Consider the following 22,949-nt stretch of genomic DNA (forward strand, 5'->3'; position numbering starts at 1 on the left):
CATGTTTTTCTTTGTAATGACAGATAAACCTCATTTTTCTGTGCAAATTGACAATGTATTTTCATGTAAACCATCTTTTATTGCAGATATCAAAAATATATCACCAGCATACCTCAACAAAAATGCTGTTATATCTTAAAACTGTAAAGCCCAATTGCCATAACCAATAACCTCAATTTTCAAAAGTTTTCCCATAGAATGAAATTAATTCTGAGAGACATAAATTTAGCTCATTGAATATAATACAGGTTTTAACATTGCTATACTTTACATAGTTTTTAAAAAAGTTTATAGTTTTCCCATTGATACCCTTTTGGGGGCATTTCATATATTCTTTAAAACATTGTCACACCTTTTATTAAGAAGTGAAATACAATTTTTTTTTAAAGAAGAGAGATAATCAATTTGCCTTCACCACCAACCAAAAAATAAAATGGTAAGCCACTAAATAAGACTGCTTTGATAAAAAATTTAACATTAACTTTGCCAATTTCAAATACTTCTGTCATAATAAAGACTCTTACCCAAATTGTTTCTTTTGTTGATAAATTTGAACATTTTGAATTCATAATTTTAAAAGAATGATAATAAAAAGAGTAAACCCCCATCCTTCTTCTTGTTTTTTTATTCTTCGCCTGTTTACATTGTCAGCTATATACATGGTCTAAAACTACCTTAAAAATTTTAAGATATAGATGAAAATTACATAAAAAATAATTCACAATGTTATAAAAACTAGAAATTGAAATTATTTGTATCACACTCACACACTTATATAAAAGGAATCACAGTTATAATAATATCACAAATTATCACAGAACTTTGAGCTTTTCATCAAGAAGAGCAAAATATCATATAAAAAGGATAAATGACATATTTTCTTCAAGTCATAAATTATGATTTGAAATAGTTTGTTAGATTAATATTTCAAATTTCATTTTTTGTAAAAATTTTTTTTTATTAAAACTTGAGGCGATACAGATTAATATCTACTGATCTACAGTTCCTTATGAATGATCAATGAAGAATTTTCTAACTTTCTTCCTAATTAAATTTAACATTTCTTCCATATTTATTATCCTATCAGGGTGTTTTCTAATGTTACAAAAGGACTTCAAATTTCTACCTTTGTGATATGTAAAAGGATCTACAGTTTTCAAACACTTAACAAGAATCTCAAGATCTTTCACAGAAGACTTTTTAGTATGATTAACAGACAGTTTTGGTAATCCAAGACATCCATCAACTGTTCTTCCAACTCCAACACAAGTATCGGCAGCACCACATGCTCTCATAACAGCTTTTTCTGTTTTATTGGCCCCTTTAATAAAACAAAGACAAGATGATTAATTGTATGTGGATATTGATAATGCTTATGAATGCAATAAAAAGAATACTGTAAATTCAGAAATTATTGTGAGGTTTTTATGTTTGCAAAAAATGCGACAGAGTTGTAAACACAATAAATTTGAACTTGCATTTTAAAATATTTTATAAGAATTAAACAGATAAAAATCGTAAAAATTAAAATCCCATTTAAGTCTAAGATGACAAAATCGCAATAATAAATGCAAGCAATAATTTCTGAATTAACAGTATATGTAGATAGCACAATGTATATAGACCAAAAATTATATTTCCATCATAATTATTGTCCTTTTAAAATGCTGATTTAACTGTTTTTTCTTTTTTTTTTGTACAAGATAAGGCTCTACTATTACTACTTTATATTGAAAAATGGTTTTTGGTCTTAAATTCTTTGATGCTAGCAATTGCTAATATACTATTCCCTGTTGCAAAACAGTTAATATTTTTTTTTGAAATGTAAAAAGCAATTTGATTACTTGAGCTAAATATGTTTACTGTAAATTTCGCTGTAAACAGTAAATGCTAGCTGTGTGATCATACCTAGACTTCTTATCAAATCTTTCTTGTTTCTGATGCAGTGCTCTTGGACCAGGTCTGCCTCTTTGTTCTTCCCTGGTCCACCTTTGGTATTTATAAAAGCACCCTCTAAGGCTCTCAGAGACATTTCTGGTGACAGAAGGTGCTTAGTCAGCAAAAGGTAGTTGACCAGTTCCCCAAAGTATTTACTGAATACTGAATGACCGAGAAGGAAACCAATGCCTGCCTTGCAGTTAACTTCCAGCCTCTCAAAATCTCCCTCTTTGGCAGTGTCATTCATGTTAATGATAAGGAGTCCCCATTCAATAACATTGATGAAATAGTTCATCACCTGGTCTTGTGCATCATGTTCTTCACCTTCAAATGAACAACAAAGCGTCAGCATTAGTAAAAATCATCAATTAAATGACATGTCATAAAAGTGCAATATTGCTGTTTTGTCTCAATTTGCTGCTTATAATAGAGTTAAGAGTATTTTTGTATATCTATATATGAAACTATATAGATGATGAAAACCAGATCTTTAAAAACAAATTCGTTTACTGGATACTTAAAAGGAGACTCAAGGGAAAAAAAAATTTCATCAAAAATTATAACATTTTGTTCTTTTATTACAAATTCTTTTACTACATGATAAGTTGTTACATTATGATATGGTACAAAATATCAACTGAAGAAATCGATTTTTTTTGGTCCAAGGTTACTTTTAAAATGTTTTTATCATTGAAAAAAGCTGCACATTATCTTCTTTTGGTGCAGAATTGCATTGTTTTTGCATTAAAATTGAAATATCTTTTTAAACTTATGTGTGACCTAAATATTTTTTTTCTTCAACTAAGGTGTACTGAAATGAAAAAAATTGTAAAATTTAAGCGATTTCTGTAATTTAATTCTTTTTTTATTTTGATATCATCTCTATTTCTACTAATAGTTAAACATAAAAAAGGTACGTTAACAAAAGAGCATGCTTCTTTCAAAGGTAGTTTATGAGCTTAAATGAAAGGTGACCTAATTTTTATGCCCCACTTACAATAGTAGAGGGGCATTATGTTTTCTGGTCTGTGCGTCCATTTGTCTGTTCGTCTGTCTTTTCATCTGTCCGTCCATCCTTTCGTCCCACTTCAGGTTAAAGTTTTTGGTCAAGGTAGTTTTTGATGAAGTTCTTAGGACACATATTCACTTTGATATGATCTTTCTAAATTTAATGCCAAATTAGAATTTTGACCCCAATTTCATGGTCCCCTGAACATAGAAAATGATAGTGCAAGTGGGGTATCCGTGTACTATGGACACATTCTTGTTTTATTTTATTTTTCTATTAAGTATATGATGAAGTTCATAATAAGAAAAAAAATAAAAAATTCTATATTCGAAAAAAAGATTTATACTCGTGAGCCCCCCTAACCATAAACACATGAGTGATGCCTACCATGTACTTTGCTATATAACTGGCTGAGTATATAATCTCTGTCTTCACTGTCTTGTACCTGTATTTGGTCAGCTGCAACATGCAGGAGAGCCTTCACCATCAAGAGGAACAAATCTTCATGGGCTTTGTAATTGCTCTTCACATTGCCTGTGACATCTTGTCTCCTTAGAATTGTTTTGGCATGAAAGAGAGTGCCTGGTGTACATAATGATTCTGCTGTATACAATGCCTTGTATGCTTTCTGTGTAAATAGATTTTGTCATAAGTTATTACAAAAGATAAAAAAAATTGTTCATTTTAAGAACCTGATGGTGAGCTTTGCACAAGTTTGATGTAGGTCTTTAACTCCAAAATGGATTTGCTTAACCTTTTTGTCCTATATATTTTCATGAACACCTAACAGACAATCATAAATAGCATACACTGAAGAACAGTCACTAAGCCTAAGGTTCTCTCATATAATAAAAATTAAAAATTCAAAGCAATATTAATATTAATGGTTTGCATATTAGGATATATAAATTCATTGCTTGTTCAAAAAGGTTTCAGTAGCAGATTTTTTTACTGTATAGCAGTGTTAATGTGGCAAATTGAACAGTATAAACAATGTCGTTCAATCAATCAAGTTCATTTCTATGTTCTGACTTGATTATTGATACATGTATTAACACCAAAAAAAAGAAAGTAAGTTCTGTATTTTTATAAATTTTTCCACATGAACAATAACTAAAAGAAATATACAGTAACATAGTTTGAATTTATAGAGTTTTTTTGTATTTGTGCTTCATATTTTGAACCTAGTTATAATCTTGACTTTGTATTTCAATATTCATGTGTATTGCACAATGTAAGCATATTTCATGTATATATTATAATGCCGAACTATATGTGTAAAACTGCAGTCAAATTTGTAAAGGTGCTTATCTAATTCATGCAATTTATATACTATATACACAAATATTCAGACTTTTTAGTAATTGGTTGCTGTATGTACATGGGAGAAAACTACCCTTATATTAAACCAGTTTGAGCTACTTTTTTGTTTATCAAACTCTGATCACCATATATTTTCAAAGATTATTAGATACTGTTCAAAGGGGAATAATCTTATATACTTAGTGATTGTCTCCCATATTTACTTTCTTCCATGTGCATGCATTAACTATTCAGTGTTCTATCGTGTTGTATTTCATCTTTATTAGTATTTCATTGTCTTAACAAAAAAAAACTGTAATCATTGTATGAAATTTCAAATTAAATACTGTATTTCCATTTTTATACTACATGTATTTCAATAGCTTTCTTAAAACCCTTATTTTAGAACAAGTTTGTGTAGTTTTCTAGTTCTGACTAAATGTCTTACAGATAACAAATCCTGCTTGACATGCCAATGTTCAATTACTATTGGATTCAGGTGTTCAAATCTTCCCTCAGGTGTTAATGTTTTTTACATTCTGTAGCCTTTCCCTTGTTAGCTGGTCACCACCCAGGACAGCTCCATGTTTTTGTAACATATCAGTATTTCCTACAACATTGATTGTATGTTATGTATTATGATTTACTACGTTAATTTCTGATATTACCACTGTATAATACATATAAACCAATAAAAAAATTATCACCACCTTAATTTGAAATTTTTGTGTTGCCACATGCTAATTGAAATGATTTGCCAAATATCTTGCATTTTGGTGGAGTAAAAAGAAAAAAAAATGAAATGTATTTCTAAATGGTAAAATCAGCTGTAAGACAGAAACACAAAGTTCAATAGAAAGACACACCAAGACGGACATCAGTACATCAAGGAAAAACATCAGGCCATCATTTTCTTGTTTGAATTGTTTCTTTTTTGTAATAATTGGGTCTTTTATGGCTCACTATGCGATATAGCTTTAAATCATTATCTTGATTTTGGAAGGCCTTGCAATGATCTATTGTTGTTAATTTCCATTTCATTTCCACTCTTGTGGCGAGTTCTTCTAACATTTTTATAACACAGAAAACACCAAATACTTGGTGTCTATCTGTAACGAGGATGTCACAATACTAGTAAATCATCCATTCTATTTTGATAGAATCTTGAAAAATGATTTTTTGAAATACGAAGCATAAACAATTAGATTTTGGAGCATTCTTAAGCAATTGTAAAATTGAGTTTTTAATATACCATGAGCAAGAGTGAAAATTTCTGTCAGCTGTCTCTCGTATGCATCCATGATGTCCAGGCAATCTTCATTCTTACTCTCGTTCTTGAAAATAATTGGAAGACTGAACACTTCCTGCTTCTTTGACATATATTCACTGTATCTGAGAATAAGCATTATTAATATTATGCAGACATATGGAATAAATATACACATTCTTGTGCTATTTGTATATGATTCAGTTCAATTTATGACAGTTAATAACAGGATTTCGTTTGAAAAGCTGTAAACACAATACAGCTGTCCCCTAAAATGCAAAATGTTGACTCCTTGGTTTCGATTGTTATTGTCTTCATATATAAAATGGCCTATCTATGGCCTATTTTGATGACATTAAGATAAAATGCAATCAACTAGCAGATTTCAAGAGGTAAGGGAAATGACCGACAAATACAGTGATTACAATAAAACTAGCTTGCGGGCTGAGTGAGTATCAATACCTGTGGGGTATGTGTGTTGGAAGTTTCTTTTCTAACCAATCAAAATCTTTTTTGTCAACTATCATTCTTCCAATAAGTACTTTCTTCACATCTCTCAGTTTACTTTTTTCAGCATTGTTAGGTATGAAGAATTCTGGACTTATGTCACCCAGTGGAACCTAAATTCAACACGAACATAAATTGAGCTACAATATAACAACTTAACAAGTATATATGGCATTCATCTTAATTGAAAATCATGATATAAATATACAAAAGTATAGATAACTAAAAACATATTTATAAAAAATATTGCTTAGTTTCGAATTTTTTTCTAAATTGCATAAAAATAAGATAAGTGTTACTGTAACGGGCCGAGATAAGGTAAAACTACATATGGAAGTCAATATGAAATTATGAAATTTAAAATCGAAACGGGGAATGTGTCAAAGAGACAGCAACCTGACCAACGAGGAGTAAAAAAACCTAAAGGCCACTAATATATCTTTACATGTTTTTAACAGCAAAAGTGTAATTTCCAATGTGAATCATTTTCAATTGCATTTTGATTTCTAGTTAATCTCTGTTTTTATTTTAACATGATATATGTACCTCATCAACATATTTCTAAAGAAGTTATTAAGAAATTATCTTTTTGTTTTGGTCTTGAAGTTATATTTTATGTCTGCATGAAAATTCTTGACTTTGGTCAGGCTTGAACTGACATTCCCAACTTAAACGTTAGTGTACTCACTTGTACTACAAAGACTTAAAACAATCATGCAAACAAAGAACAAACTTTAAATAAAAATAAAAAAGAATAACGTGCTTAATTTAAACATGTATTACAAAATATATATCTATTTACAGAAACATACTTTATATTTGTGATTTAAAAAACCTGTTTCATTTCAACTGCTGTAAAGGATTTTGCCCCCAAAATGTTTTAAAGTTAACAATTAGCATTTGAGATCTAAATTAATAAAATACCCCAAAACTCAAGTGAAAGAGTATTTAAAATACACAAATTTTGACCTACATGTGAGGTCAATGGATTTCTCTAAAAGCGGCCTTTAATTCAACCTTTTTAAAGAATAATGAAAGTAATGAACGTCATGCTTTATAATACAAAAGTAAAAACACAAACTCTTATTCAACTCAAGAGTTTTGTCACTGATTGCATTGCATAACAATAATTATTTTATTGAATGTAAAAAAGTCAATATGATCTCACATTTGGTTTTTCCAAGGACAGGCCTGTGTAATCAAGGCGTGACAGAAAGGCATTCGACGCAAACCAGTGAATGTCCTTATTATCATTGTCTTGCCTTTGGTGATTTGTCTTTATATACATATCTAAATTATCACCTGTTATCTTCATTCTGGGGTTTGTCTTTAATTTTTCTACCAACAGGTTTTTTGATGTTTCTCCAGCTTTTTCCAAGATACGCAACTTACTTGTACAAGACAATGATATCCCCATCTGGTTTAATCTTCTAATGAACTAATATAAAAATATAAAACTTTGTTCAGTACATATACCCTAATTTTTATCAACTACAATTTCACTGTGTTAATAAAAAAAAATTAAGCACTTTTATTTATTGATTGAATCAGAAATCACTAGTTGATTATAAGAAAATATTGCAGGCACAGCAGGATGGCAAAATTCTGAGAGGGTTTTCGATGATTTGTCACATTGCTCCTGGTCAAATAAATTAACTCATTAGTATACATGTTACATATAAACATAAAGGGGAATAATATGATACCTCATCACTTGCATTACCAGCAACAGCCATCAAGGTGGTACATCTTTGGAACGCTGAGTTTTTGTTGTTTCTAGAAAACATTAATGCACTGTATGCCAATACCACACTAGTTATATTTCTGATTTTTACCACAGAAGGATTCTTTACCGAAACATTCATCATTTCATATAGTAGATCTGGACATCTAAAGTAAATAAAAATACAACTGAGAATCAAAATCTGAAATATATAAATCATCACGCAAATCATAACTGTAATATTTTTATAAAACATTGAAGCATATAATCTTTAACTTTTTAATACACGTTAAAATATTCTGATGTCCCTTAAATACCATGTTAAATTGGAAATTTTGGAGAAAAAAAATTATTTTCAAGGGCAATAACTCTATCAAACTCAAATTAGATCTTTTACATACTGTTTGCCCATTTGCTATAATTTAGTTTATTTTCAATCTTTTTTATTTCATTTTTCTTGTGGGCTATAATATACAAAGTATATGAAGAAAGCTTAATGTACATGGTTTTTAAATTATTTTCATTGCCTATGCATAAATACCGTTCTTTCATCTCTTTGAGTATTTCTAGAAATATGTTAATTTTAGGGAGCTCATCAATAGTCAAAGATTTCAAAATTGACTGAAAGTCATATCTTGAAGATGGTGTCAAGTTGACCCCTTTGACAGCATCAAGCACACTTTTTACACCATTATCTATGTCATCTTCTGAATCAAAATCATCATCACTATCCAGAGCAGTTTCGATATCAGGCACTTGTTCATTAAATGAATTGCAAGTACTAGTGCAATATGCATGGTCACTGTAATGTACAAATTAGATATAAGGTCAAGTGTTCTTTTAAAATGGAAAGGTTATTTCATGAAAAGTTAGAATGAATACATATAAAATAGAAGTCAACATTCCAAAATTCCTACTATTATATATTTAACTCTATATATGACTGGAACATAATATTATATGGTCCATTTTTTTTTTTGGCAAACAAAAATCCCAATAATGCCTGTAAATGATCTTGATATAAAGTAGGTGGGCATACCTGACGAAAAACATATTTTTTTTACCATACTGAAACATATTGGTTTTTATATGCCAAAGAAATTAATTGCAACTTTCAAATTCTAACAGTATAATTTCTAGGCTTGAGTATAATAATATTTTGACCTATAATAGTCAACTTTTACAAATTGTAACTTGCATTGAAAGTTATCACATCAGACCTCATACCACATCTTCTTATATTTACTTATAGGAAAATTTCAAAGTGTATATGATTATAAATCATTTAGAGATAAATGCATGTATCTGAATATTTTATACTTACACACCGTCAGTTCTTTTGCATTGTATACCATCCCCATTGTCTTGGACTTCATGTAAAGATGCTGGAGATCTATATTTAGACATAAAGTTAAAAGAAAGAACATACTACATTTGTACATACATATATATATTTTAAACAGGTAAAGAACTATGATTAAAGAAGGGCATCTTTCTTCGTGTATTCAATAGATCAATTAAATGATCAACTAGAGATAAATGCATGTATCAGAATAATTAATACTTACACACTGTCAGTTCTTTTGCATTGTATACCATCCCCATTGTCTAGGGCTTCATGTAAAGATGCTGGAGATCTATATTAAGACATAAAGTAAAAAAAACCAACATATTACATACATACATGTATATATTTCATATGGATAAAGAACTGTGATTAAAGAAGGGCATAATTCTCTTCATGTATTCAATAGATCAATTAAATTATCTACTCTCTAAATAAATTACCGTAAATTTCAATCTGTTTATAGAATTTAAAGCTCAATACTGACATTAAAACATCTTCATGTGGGACGACCAAAGAATTTAAATTTGAAATTGAAAATACAGGCAAAATTATCGCACATATTATATATATTTTTTTTAATTTGTTATGTTGTGTCACATGCTAATAGTATAAAGTGTTACTTTGAATTAAATTGAATTGATTAAATAATGCTTTATATAGTACCTGAATAAGAAAGCTAGCTGAAACTCTGGGACTAATATGAAAGGGCATTTAAAAATACACCCTGTCATATCTGATTTTTATTGTTTTTAATTAACAAGTTGGTGACAATTTGTCAAATTTTAATGGGGATTAACTAATACACAACCTCACTCCTTTTAAGGTACTGTTGGTGAGTTAATCAGGGTGGGAAAACTGGCAAAATAGGGAACTGTTCCCCAAATAAGTAACAATCCCTCATTTGAGTTATCATTGGTAACTAGCTAAAAAAAATATTGTTCTTTTATCTTAATATGACACACATGACACTAATTCTGACATAAAAAGAAATGAAGCAATTTTTTATAAGATGAATAGAGTCAATAGACCTATCTCAATATACTGAGAAGATACAAGCCTATGAACACATTTAAAACATGGCAATTTTCAAGGCAAATAGCTTTTAAATTTCTAATATTTATTATATAGAAATATTATAAGTTCTTTAGAAGCAGTTAAATGTGTTTCTTTTTTTGGACATTTGTGCCATTTTAAGTGAAAAGACTCATAGGAAGAAAATTTACTTTTATAGCACTATTAAATAATAACTCAAATGAGAGATTGTTACTAATTTGATGAATAGTTCCTGATTTTGTGGTTGCCCCCACCCTGATAAAATAAAATTCAAAACATTATAAATCTTACAAATGAAAGGGGATAGCTTTGATATTTCGAAAGTTCAGTTAATCACAATACATTTTTAAGGTATCTGTCCCAAAATATCATGAATATGATATAATTTCATTTTACTGTTCATATATATATATAATATACAGTCTAAATTGAAAACAACGTTCAAACATATGATTTCGTTGGATAAAAACCGATATTTTTATACGTGTGCATGTAAAACAAATTTCGTTGTAGAAGGGTCTAAATACAGCACAAACAACATTTTCCAAAAGACCAAAAAAGTGAAGAAGTATATTTAAACAAAACACATTTGACTAACATCGAACAACTGATGTTCATTAACCCTGCTGACTGCCATTGGCGATTGCCAAATAAAATTGATCACAAGATGTAACAAAATGGATCTACATATATATATCATTTGGGTTTTGTGTGTTTTGATATTTGTACCTTTGTTACTGTTATTGTCAGTACAAGACTCTTTGAGAGTAAAATTAGTAGGCCACAACTGTGACCTGAGGATGCTATTTTGTGTTGCAATTTAATTTTGATTTTGAAGGAGATTGTCTCATAATTTTCTCTGTATTTTTTTCTCGCGTACATCATTACATTTGTACCTTAGCTTTGCTACAAAAGTGTTGACCCTTGTCATAAATGATCTACAATTGTAGCAAAGCATGACATTCTCTTGGACTTGATCAACACAAAATAAGGAACAGAATTTTTTGTAAAACACTTCTTCATCTCCAGATATGTTTATATATCTCCATGCCTTCACTCCTTTACAGGCCGAACAGATTTTCATGATACTTATGTTTTCTGTTTACATTTTCATGGATGATTGCAGACGACAACGTGCCTTACTCTCAAAGCACACATACAACTTCTTTATGCGTATTACCATGTATCTTTATTATAATTTTTAATTGATAAAAATACTTTTAATTATAACTTTATCTTTATTTAAAAGTTTTGAAGCTTATTATTTTTTTTTAGTAATTATATTTTTTTAGAGACTTGGAAAGTAGTGCATTACTTTGCATAAAGAGGCGGGGCTAAAAACAACGTACGGCAGAGGTCATTGTATTGTAGTGTACTAAGTATACGGAAAGGAAACGAGCGCTGTACGGAGATTGTAGAATCTTTTGTTTACCTTCGTGTTCCCGACCGTGCAAGGGCTTTATAGCCAGCCAAGGTCGTTAAAAACTTCCATATGTTGTAGCTTTGTGTATTTTTTGCCTTTTGGTTGCTGTATTATTCTTAAGGTTTTCCGAATACGAAGCTGTTAAATATTTTTTCCTTGAGGAAAAGGAATTTGACAGGAAAGCTTAATATATGCTGTGAACAAAATTAATTATAATTTGTACAAATTTTTTTTACAAGTACAATAAAGGTAAATTAAGGTCAAAATATTTAAAGAAATTAATTTTAATATTTCAAATAAAACTAAATGAATCGTCCATGTAATATTAGAAAATAACTAAATATTGTGTAAAGCTTTTGGTATAAAAAAGATATAATAAAAGGTCTATAATGTTATGTAACTTGTGATATATACATGTAAGTATTTGATGTGAAGTTTTTCCTTGGCGATATAAATAAAGTTCGACAGTTTAAACTATTAGAAGTATTTCCTTTAGCAAATATATCTAAAACACTGGACACTTTAAATTTGCAAAACACTCATTTGCAAATCCGCCGCCACCTCAAACAAGAGCTACAATGTCATGAATATAACCAAAATGTGCGGAATTACATGGGATTCAATAATTTCATTGGTTTTCTACTGTTACTATTATATTTATTTTGCTATTTGATTTACAAAAACATGGGATTTTCAATATCCCATGGGACAGGGCAAAATCCCATGGGATTGACCATTATCCCATGGGATTTTGGTTAAATCCCATGGGATTTTTTTTTGTCCCATGGGATAATTGTAGTCCCATGGGATATTTGTTGTCCCATGGGACAAAAAAAATCCCATGGGACTGTAATTATCCCATGGGATTTTTAATATCCTATGGGACAAATTAAAATCCTATGGGATTCAAGTTTTAAATATATAGATATAAATATACAGTAATGTGTATGTTACAATGTATTCTATTTGGTAGTAAATTGTTATAAGATGAATCTTTTTAATTGAATATCTTTTTTTCTTTGGAAATGTAAATTCAACATATTGTTCTATAACTGTTCAAAACTAAACTTTTAAACAACAAAGCAGATAATGTAAGTATCAATATATGTTTATTCATGAATTATAGAATACTTTCTTGAAACACAATTATTTACCATTTGAAATCAATGAAAAGCTCTATTTTTAGGGTTAACATACTAATAGCTATTTAAGTAAATCTATTTTTTTCACAATATCCCTCCACACAAAACATTAATAGTTTCTTATCATCCAGCATTGTTTGATGGTATCTATATAGTCCACTTTTTGGTCATTCAGCACAGAACTTTGACATTATTGTGGTTTCAATATCTTTTGGTATTTAAAAGAACTTCAAATCATTGACTGAGTGATGAAAATAATAACTGTCAGATCCAACTTTTGTCTTTGAATTTATTCTGGTCTTGTATCTATATGTTTTCTCCATTTATTCTAGGTGATGAATTTCAATCCTTCTGAAAAAGAGAAGTTATGTATTATACAAAATTGTTTGCATACATGTAGCAATAATATGATTTTCAGTAAAAATAGCTATGCAGTATGGATTTAACTGAATGTTAAAGGTTGTCCAGTGTCATCAGTTGCTAACCTCCTACATCATGTACATCCTTTGGTCTCTGATGGAGAGTTGTCAAATTAGCAATATACCACATCTACCTATTCTTATATTATATAACAATCAATTAATTTATTCTTCTTTATAACATTTGGGTATTTTCCCAAGTTATATATATAATATAAATATAAAGATCAATGATAAAACTTTAGGCAACTATAATAACATTCCATTATTCACAAGAATTTGCAATATATTATACAAAATGCAGACAACAGAAACAATATTTCTTTACGCTTTTAAAGTTCTGACAGATTTCAACTTGTGTTTTATTTCAATCAAAAAATACCTTTGGATATATTGGAAATTATAACATTGATACAAAAAATTATATTGTTTTATCCTTATTTTTTGTGTTGTTGGCTTGCCGTCTCATTTTAATATACATTTATACATACATCAATAATCTTCTTCTTTATCAAATGTAACCAGATGCTCCGCAGGACGCAGCTTTATACGACCGCAGAGGTTGAACCCTGAACGGTTGGGGCAAGTATGGACACAACATTCAAGCTGGATTCAGCTCTAAATTTGGATTGTGATTAAATAGTTGACACAGCATAGGTTTCTGACACAGAATGAATGTGGTCTAATGAACTTAAAAAAAATTTTTTGCCCTTGAGCAATTCACTATGCTGTTGAATATTAATCCTCTCAAAAAAGTGTTTGAAGAAATTTTCTTTTTATTTATGAAATCTGAAATGAAAAAATTAACCCCCCAATTTTTTTTCACATCCCCCTTTCCCTTATTTCAAAACTGATCTCAATTCAAATTTCTAATGAAGTTTGCATTTAAACTAATTTAAATACATCATAAAATATTAAAATGTAAAAAAAGTGCTTGTTATTACTGAATGGTAAAGATTGTTTTAATCTATCAGTTGGTAGTAAAAGTGAATATACATTGTATATTGTATAAAACAATGATTTAGGTTGATTCAACTACTATTCTGGACAAAGAAAGATAACTCCAATTGAAATCCAGCTATTGCACAATATTGTGCAATTAGATATTTCTTGCTATTGTGCAATACTGTGCAATTGAAAATATTTGCTATTGCACAATACTGTGCAATTGAAGATTTCTTGCTATTGCACAATACTGTGCAATTGAAGATTTCTTGCTATTGCTGAATACTGTGCAATTGAAAATTTCTTGCTATTGCACAATACTTAATATAATAATTTTGGATCCTGATTTGGACCAACTTGAAAACTGGGCCCACAATAAAAAATCTAAGTACATGTTTAGATTCAGCATATCAAAGAGGCCCAAGAATTCAATTTTTGTTAAAATCAAACTTAGTTTAATTTTTGACCCTTTGGACTTTAATGTAGACCAATTTAAAACGGGACCAAAAATTAAGAATCTACATACACAGTTAGATTTGGCTTATCAAAGAACCCCAATTATTCAATTTTTGATGAAATCAAACAAAGTTTAATTTTGGACCCCGATTTGGACCAACTTGAAAACTGGGCCAATAATAAAAAATCTAAGTACATTTTTAGATTCAGCATATCAAAGAACCCCAAGGATTTAATTTTTGTTAAAATCAAACTAAGTTTAATTTTGGACCCTTTGGACCTTAATGTAGACCAATTTGAAAACGGGACCAAAAATTAAGAATCTACATACACAGTTTGATTTGGCATATCAGAGAACCCCAATTATTCAATTTTTGATGAAATCAAACAAAGTTTAATTTTGGACCCTTTGGGCCCTTTATTCCTAAACTGTTGGGACCAAAACTCCCAAAATCAATACCAACCTTCCTTTTATGGTCATAAACCTTGTGTTTAAATTTCATAGATTTCTATTCACTTATACTAAAGTTATGGTGCGAAAACCAAGAAAAATGCTTATTTGGGTCCCTTTTTGGCCCCTAATTCCTAAACTGTTGGGACCTCAACTCCCAAAATCAATACCAACCTTCCTTTTGTGGTCATAAACATTGTGTTTAAATTTCATTGATTTCTATTTACTTAAACTAAAGTTATTGTGCGAAAACCAAGAATAATGCTTATTTGGGCCCTTTTTTGGCCCCTAATTCCTAAACTGTTGAAACCAAAACTCCCAAAATCAATCCCAACCTTTATTTTGTAGTCATAAACCTTGTGTCAAAATTTCATAGATTTCTATTAACTTAAACTAAGGTTATAGTGCGAAAACCAAGAAAATGCTTATTTGGGCCCTTTTTGGCCCTTAATTCCTAAAATATTGGGACCAAAACTCCCAAAATCAATCCCAACCTTCCTTTTGTGGTCATAAACCTTGTGTTAAAATTTCATAGATTTCTATTCACTTTTACTAAAGTAAGAGTGCGAAAACTAAAAGTACTCGGACGACGACGACGACGACGACAACGACGACGACGACGCAGATGAAGATGGTTCAAATTTTGCGGTCGTATAAAAATGGGATATTTTTGATTTTGATAATCTCAAAACATTATAGTTCTATCGAATAACTTATTACCAAGTTAAAAAAAAACAATGTGTTTGATATTAATTTTAAGACATGTGTAAATGTTCCAGATCATATCAGTTTTAGGACCGTACGTTTACGGTCCAGAACATAAAAGTATACACTTACAGTCCCACCATATGCATACAGTCAGACCATTTGAGTATACTTGTAGTATAAAAAAGAAGATGTGGTATGATTGCCAATGAGACAACTATCCACAAAACTTGAAAACTGGGCCAATAATAAAAAATCTAAGTACATTTTTAGATTCAGCATATCAAAGAACCCCAAGGATTTAATTTTTGTTAAAATCAAACTAAGTTTAATTTTGGACCCTTTGGACCTTAATGTAGACCAATTTGAAAACGGGACCAAAAATTAAGAATCTACATACACAGTTTGATTTGGCATATCAGAGAACCCCAATTATTCAATTTTTGATGAAATCAAACAAAGTTTAATTTTGGACCCTTTGGGCCCTTTATTCCTAAACTGTTGGGACCAAAACTCCCAAAATCAATACCAACCTTCCTTTTATGGTCATAAACCTTGTGTTTAAATTTCATAGATTTCTATTCACTTATACTAAAGTTATGGTGCGAAAACCAAGAAAAATGCTTATTTGGGTCCCTTTTTGGCCCTTAAATTCCTAAACTGTTGGGACCTCAACTCCCAAAATCAATACCAACCTTCCTTTTGTGGTCATAAACATTGTGTTTAAATTTCATTGATTTCTATTTACTTAAACTAAAGTTATTGTGCGAAAACCAAGAATAATGCTTATTTGGGCCCTTTTTTGGCCCCTAATTCCTAAACTGTTGAAACCAAAACTCCCAAAATCAATCCCAACCTTTATTTTGTAGTCATAAACCTTGTGTCAAAATTTCATAGATTTCTATTAACTTAAACTAAGGTTATAGTGCGAAAACCAAGAAAATGCTTATTTGGGCCCTTTTTGGCCCTTAATTCCTAAAATATTGGGACCAAAACTCCCAAAATCAATCCCAACCTTCCTTTTGTGGTCATAAACCTTGTGTTAAAATTTCATAGATTTCTATTCACTTTTACTAAAGTAAGAGTGCGAAAACTAAAAGTACTCGGACGACGACGACGACGACGACGACAACGACGACGACGACGCAGATGAAGATGGTTCAAATTTTGCGGTCGTATAAAAATGGGATATTTTTGATTTTGATAATCTCAAAACATTATAGTTCTATCGAATAACTTATTACCAAGTTAAAAAAAAACAATGTGTTTGATATTAATTTTAAGACATGTGTAAATGTTCCAGATCATATCAGTTTTAGGACCGTACGTTTACGGTCCAGAACATAAAAGTATACACTTACAGTCCCACCATATGCATACAGTCAGACCATTTGAGTATACTTGTAGTATAAAAAAGAAGATGTGGTATGATTGCCAATGAGACAACTATCCACAAAACTTGAAAACTGGGCCAATAATAAAAAATCTAAGTACATTTTTAGATTCAGCATATCAAAGAACCCCAAGGATTTAATTTTTGTTAAAATCAAACTAAGTTTAATTTTGGACCCTTTGGACCTTAATGTAGACCAATTTGAAAACGGGACCAAAAATTAAGAATCTACATACACAGTTTGATTTGGCATATCAGAGAACCCCAATTATTCAATTTTTGATGAAATCAAACAAAGTTTAATTTTGGACCCTTTGGGCCCTTTATTCCTAAACTGTTGGGACCAAAACTCCCAAAATCAATACCAACCTTCCTTTTATGGTCATAAACCTTGTGTTTAAATTTCATAGATTTCTATTCACTTATACTAAAGTTATGGTGCGAAAACCAAGAAAAATGCTTATTTGGGTCCCTTTTTGGCCCCTAATTCCTAAACTGTTGGGACCTCAACTCCCAAAATCAATACCAACCTTCCTTTTGTGGTCATAAACATTGTGTTTAAATTTCATTGATTTCTATTTACTTAAACTAAAGTTATTGTGCGAAAACCAAGAATAATGCTTATTTGGGCCCTTTTTTGGCCCCTAATTCCTAAACTGTTGAAACCAAAACTCCCAAAATCAATCCCAACCTTTATTTTGTAGTCATAAACCTTGTGTCAAAATTTCATAGATTTCTATTAACTTAAACTAAGGTTATAGTGCGAAAACCAAGAAAATGCTTATTTGGGCCCTTTTTGGCCCTTAATTCCTAAAATATTGGGACCAAAACTCCCAAAATCAATCCCAACCTTCCTTTTGTGGTCATAAACCTTGTGTTAAAATTTCATAGATTTCTATTCACTTTTACTAAAGTAAGAGTGCGAAAACTAAAAGTACTCGGACGACGACGACGACGACGACAACGACGACGACAACGACAACGACGACGACGACGCAGATGAAGATGGTTCAAATTTTGCGGTCGTATAAAAATGGGATATTTTTGATTTTGATAATCTCAAAACATTATCATGATTATAGTTCTATCAAATAACTTATTACCAAGTTAAAAAAAAACAATGTGTTTGATATTAATTTTAAGACATGTGTAAATGTTCCAGATCATATCAGTTTTAGGACCGTACGTTTACGGTCCAGAACATAAAAGTATACACTTACAGTCCCACCATATGCATACAGTCAGACCATTTGAGTATACTTGTAGTATAAAAAAGAAGATGTGGTATGATTGCCAATGAGACAACTATCCACAAAAGACCAAAATGACACAGACATTAACAACTATAGGTCACCGTACGGCCTTCAACAATGAGCAAAGCCCATACCGCATAGTCAGCTATAATAGGCCCCGATAAGACAATGTATAACAATTCAAACGAGAAAACTAACGGCCTTATTTATGTAAAAAAAAGTGTCTAGTACCAGCTCAACCAAACATGTGTTTTTATTTCAACTGCAAACTTTTTGTATTAATCTATTAAAGATTTCAGTTATGTTGATCTGTACTGTACATTTGTTTCTAATAAACTTGACCAACTTCTTAAAATTGGGCAGACTGTACACGTACAGTCCAAATACTCATATGTTCTGGAACATAAACATGATTAACAAGCATTTTCCAGGATGTCATGCTAAAATCTCATTAATATTAGTACTAAATTTTGAGTATAAACATGTAAATCCACAAGTTACTTACTGAAATTCATTGTGAACACTCACCAAAACCTTAAAGAGGATACAATTTAGAGGAAAGACTGGACAGATGAATGCACTAACACTATTAAAACAGGAGCATAAAACTTACCGAAAACAAGATGTTTTACATTTATCCTTCAGGAGCAGGATAATTGAAAAGTTTTTTTTTCTTTCTCTGCCATCCATCATATAAACTTTAACTTCATTCATGCAAAATATGAAAATCTGCAAAGGTATGACCTTTCAAGAACCTCAGCTTATCCACATTTTGAATTTTGAACTGCAATATTTGTCCTTTTCATCTTGCTGACAACCTAAACATAAAAAAATGATAAAAACAAAATTCTAGATTACCTTTGTGTTTTTATTTTTGTTGGTACAAACAATTATCCCAACTTAAAAACAAAAACATCATCACAAAAAAGGAGGTCATAATAACCTCCGAAATATTTTAACAAACCGAAATTATTGCTTGATTAAGATCTTGTCATAAATTAATAGCATTGATACTCTTATTTTTGAAGACCATATATGTCTTTTGCATACTTATATTCCTTTGTACAAGAATATGCATATTAAGATTGATTCCAAGGACTTTAATGTTAAATAAGCATGATTAGTTTTACAGTTTCTCAGCTCTATGTGTACATTTTGAGAGAATCTTGCAATACTGTTAATTCTGATATTCAGAACTTATTGTGAGGTTTTTATTAATGCAACTGAGAGCTGTATCTCAGTCTCATTTAGGATACATATTAATGAGCTGAAGACCAGTGCCGAAATTTTCTCATTGCATTGAAGACCCATAGGTGACCTTTGGCCGTTGTCTGCTCTTTGGTTGGGTTGTTTTCTCTTTGTCAAATTCCCAGTTTCGTCTCTATAACATGTATGCAGATTTTTCTTATCATACAATTTTCAATCATGCAATTTTGTCCATTATTGAAAATAAGCAAAAAATAAATGCACAAAAAATTTAACATTGTTATTAAAGGCTTTTTTAAAATTCAAAAGTTGCCTGCACTGTTAATTTCCTTGTTTGATTTATTTCATATTTATAAAGCCTTTATAGCTAGCTAGATGGTATGCCGGGCGGATCCAGACATTATAAAAAGGGGGGTTCCCAACCCAAGACAAAGGGGATTATCCCATATTCATTTGATTTGTTTTATTGTCTCATACAAGAATATATGGACCATAATTTGCTATTGGGCTCCGTTTCCTATAACTATAGAAAAGTGATAAAGTGTGAATTACTGTAAGAAAAGTTGTAACTACATCTAAAGATGCCATTATTTTTATCAACATACAAGTGTGTGCTACTCTTCCCTAGAAAAAAAATTGAAATTAACAAATTTCAAAGATTATACGACCGTATTTGTGTGTCGTTTCTCGCATTACTTTTCGCGTCCGAAGTGCATAACGCTGACTAATTTATAGATAATCGTCACCGGCAAATTCGTAATTTTTGCTTTAAAATAACAAAGAACATCGACCAATAAGAATAGTGAGAAGAAAATGCCGAGAACTATAAGTATTTCTGTAGCAGGTGTAAGAACACTGTCGTTATTTTGGTTTCCCATTTCGTAAGGCACATTTTAGATGGTTTAATCTGCTTTGTTGTAAAAGAATTCTTTGCAACAATATGCAAATACGAACTCTCGCGAGATGTTCAAACAGGTAAATCAGAGATGATTTACATTCTTGTTTTGTTCTTCGTAATAATTAAGTTAGAAAATGACGTTATCTTTATGCGTTACATTTCACACGAAACAGAAGTCCATTTATTTATTAAAATTATTTTTGTCGTTAAGTTCTTATCATTTCCGGTCATACGTGAAACATGTGACTAACATGTGATCACACCCATACAGCCGGATATACGAAATACTAGGTCTAAACATTGTATTTGTTTCCAACGGGATGTAAGCAAACATAATCTGTAGGCTTGTTTCGTCTTGTTTAAAAAAGGAAAATACAATTTTCAAAGAGATTGCGCCGGGGGTCTATTATTTTTCCTATGTGCATAATGTTACATACGATCTTGTGTGAAAATAAATGCCCAATGACTTGACAAAATCGATTTCAGATTTGACCGACGTTTTAACACACTTCGTTTCCCAATAACGATGTAAAGGGTCCTTGGAAAATTCAATTGAAATTACGTCTCCTATCATGGTGCCGATGTTCGTTGGATTGATTTAGCTTCAGCAGTAAATATTACTGGATATTTTAAGTGAATAAAGATAATTTAATAAAAAATACATGTTAATGTACCGTTACACTTGGAATGTACAAAGTTGGCATCTTTGTCATAATTTTTAATTATTTTTTTTTATTCATGTTCTGCAAACACTTATCAGAAACGCAATAAACTTGTCAAAGGAAAAGTAAACTTTTACCATGCATGTCTTGAAAGGAAGTACTTTATTGATTTTAGCCCACTTAAGTAGGTTAAAATGTGGAAACCATGTAGATGGTGTACAGGTCACAAATATCACATGGTGCCTATTTTAAAGATGCTAATTCCAAGTTAAAAGTTGTTTTCTTTACTGGATTTAAAGAATTTTACATTACCAATGATTTGGAATAAATTGTATATAACTGGAATTTCAAAACCAAATATAAATACATTTTTTTGGCTATATATATTCTTGTAGGGGACAATCAAATAAATGAAATAAATATAGACCGTTTACAAGTTTTCAAACTAGAGGGGGTGGGGTGACCCCCTAGGGACTTCCCTTTTATTTATTTCATTTATTTGATTGTCCCCTACAAGAATATATATGGTTTAGGGATGAGGATCTGGATCATTCACAAGATAATAGCACATTCTCAAATTGAACAGGGTGGGGTAACCACCAGGGACTTCCCTTTAATCACATTTGATTAGTTTTATTGTCCCACATAAGAATATATGGTATAGGGGTGGGGTGATCCCCAGGGACTTCCCTTTTATTTCACTTCATTAATTTTATTGTCCCCTACAAGAATATATATGGTTTAGGGGTGGGGATCTTGATCGTTTACAAGATAATAGCACATTCTCAAATTGAACAGGGTGGGGTAACCCCAAGGGACCTCCCTTTCGTTTCATTTGATTTGTTTTATTGTCCCATTCAAGAATATATATGGTTTAGGGGTGGGGATCTGGACCGTTTACAAGATAATAGCATATTCTCAAATTGAGGGGGTTGGGATTACCTCCCATGGACTCACCCTCCCTTCTTTCTTCCCCCAAAAATACCCTTTAATAGACCCCAATGCAAAGATAATTTACATTTATTTCCCTTGATTTACACTTTAGAATATTACAGGTGTAAAGCTTTTAAGATAATACAACTGAAGACCACGCCCACCGACTGCCTAAGAGGGGCTTGTATATATTTTCCAAAAAGGGGGCCCTGAACTCCTGATCAGCCCCGACACCACCCCCCCCCTTTTTCCTCATTTCAATCACCCTGATATAAACGTGATAAATTTAGTTTTTTCACTTAGTCTTACAATAGAAATGGTTTGAATTCCCCAATAATTTTAATATACCATTAATATCAACATATTTCATTTTTAAATCTGATAAATAAAGGGCAAAAGTTTTCTATGGGTAGAAATGGATAGTTACAATACGAAGCTTTCAAATTCACACCATGCCGGTGGCTGTGTTCAAAGTGCTAGGTTTTACTCCCCTCGTTGTTTGTGGACTAACGATTTAGGCCTGTGGTGGATAATAGTGTGCGTGCATTATTTTTCTATACCTTCTTAATCAATATTTTCATATACTGACGGCAAGTGTTGTAATGTATCAATGTCTTATTTGAGACCAACGTGCTATTTACATGTGCGATCGAGAATGCAGGGGAAGGAAACTTGTCAATTATGACTATGTTTATCTTTAACCCAAAATAAAATAAGTTGCCGTAAAATTAACCTTGGGTAATCCTCAAATTGATGCAAAAGGGTTACGGGCTGTCTTTGTCTCAAACTAACTCGGCAGCGTCAAATAACAGTTGAGGTAAGGATCGTCTCGGGGTGGGCGGGGGGGAGGGGGGGGTATTTTTTTTCTGTCTTCTTTTTTTTAGCTATATTTTTAATAACTTACACTTTTTCCCAT

At 31.0% G+C, this 22,949-nt stretch overlaps 1 long non-coding RNA gene and 1 pseudogene across 1 annotated transcript; both read right to left on the reverse strand.

Annotated features, from left to right (window-relative positions):
• Positions 1–958: 958 nt before the first annotated feature.
• On the reverse strand, positions 959–9,153 carry LOC134699540 (uncharacterized; annotated as a pseudogene).
• Positions 9,154–12,979: 3,826 nt separating this feature from the next.
• Positions 12,980–22,677, reverse strand: LOC134699423 (uncharacterized). The gene is made up of 3 exons (XR_010103582.1): positions 22,594–22,677; positions 18,948–19,152; positions 12,980–13,063 (listed from the first exon to the last, which is right to left on the reverse strand). It is a non-coding gene; the product is annotated as an uncharacterized LOC134699423 (long non-coding RNA).
• Positions 22,678–22,949: the final 272 nt, after the last annotated feature.

The sequence above is a fragment of the Mytilus trossulus genome, unplaced genomic scaffold (genome assembly GCF_036588685.1).
Source record: "Mytilus trossulus isolate FHL-02 unplaced genomic scaffold, PNRI_Mtr1.1.1.hap1 h1tg000070l__unscaffolded, whole genome shotgun sequence".
Classification (NCBI taxonomy): Eukaryota; Metazoa; Mollusca; class Bivalvia; order Mytilida; family Mytilidae; genus Mytilus; species Mytilus trossulus.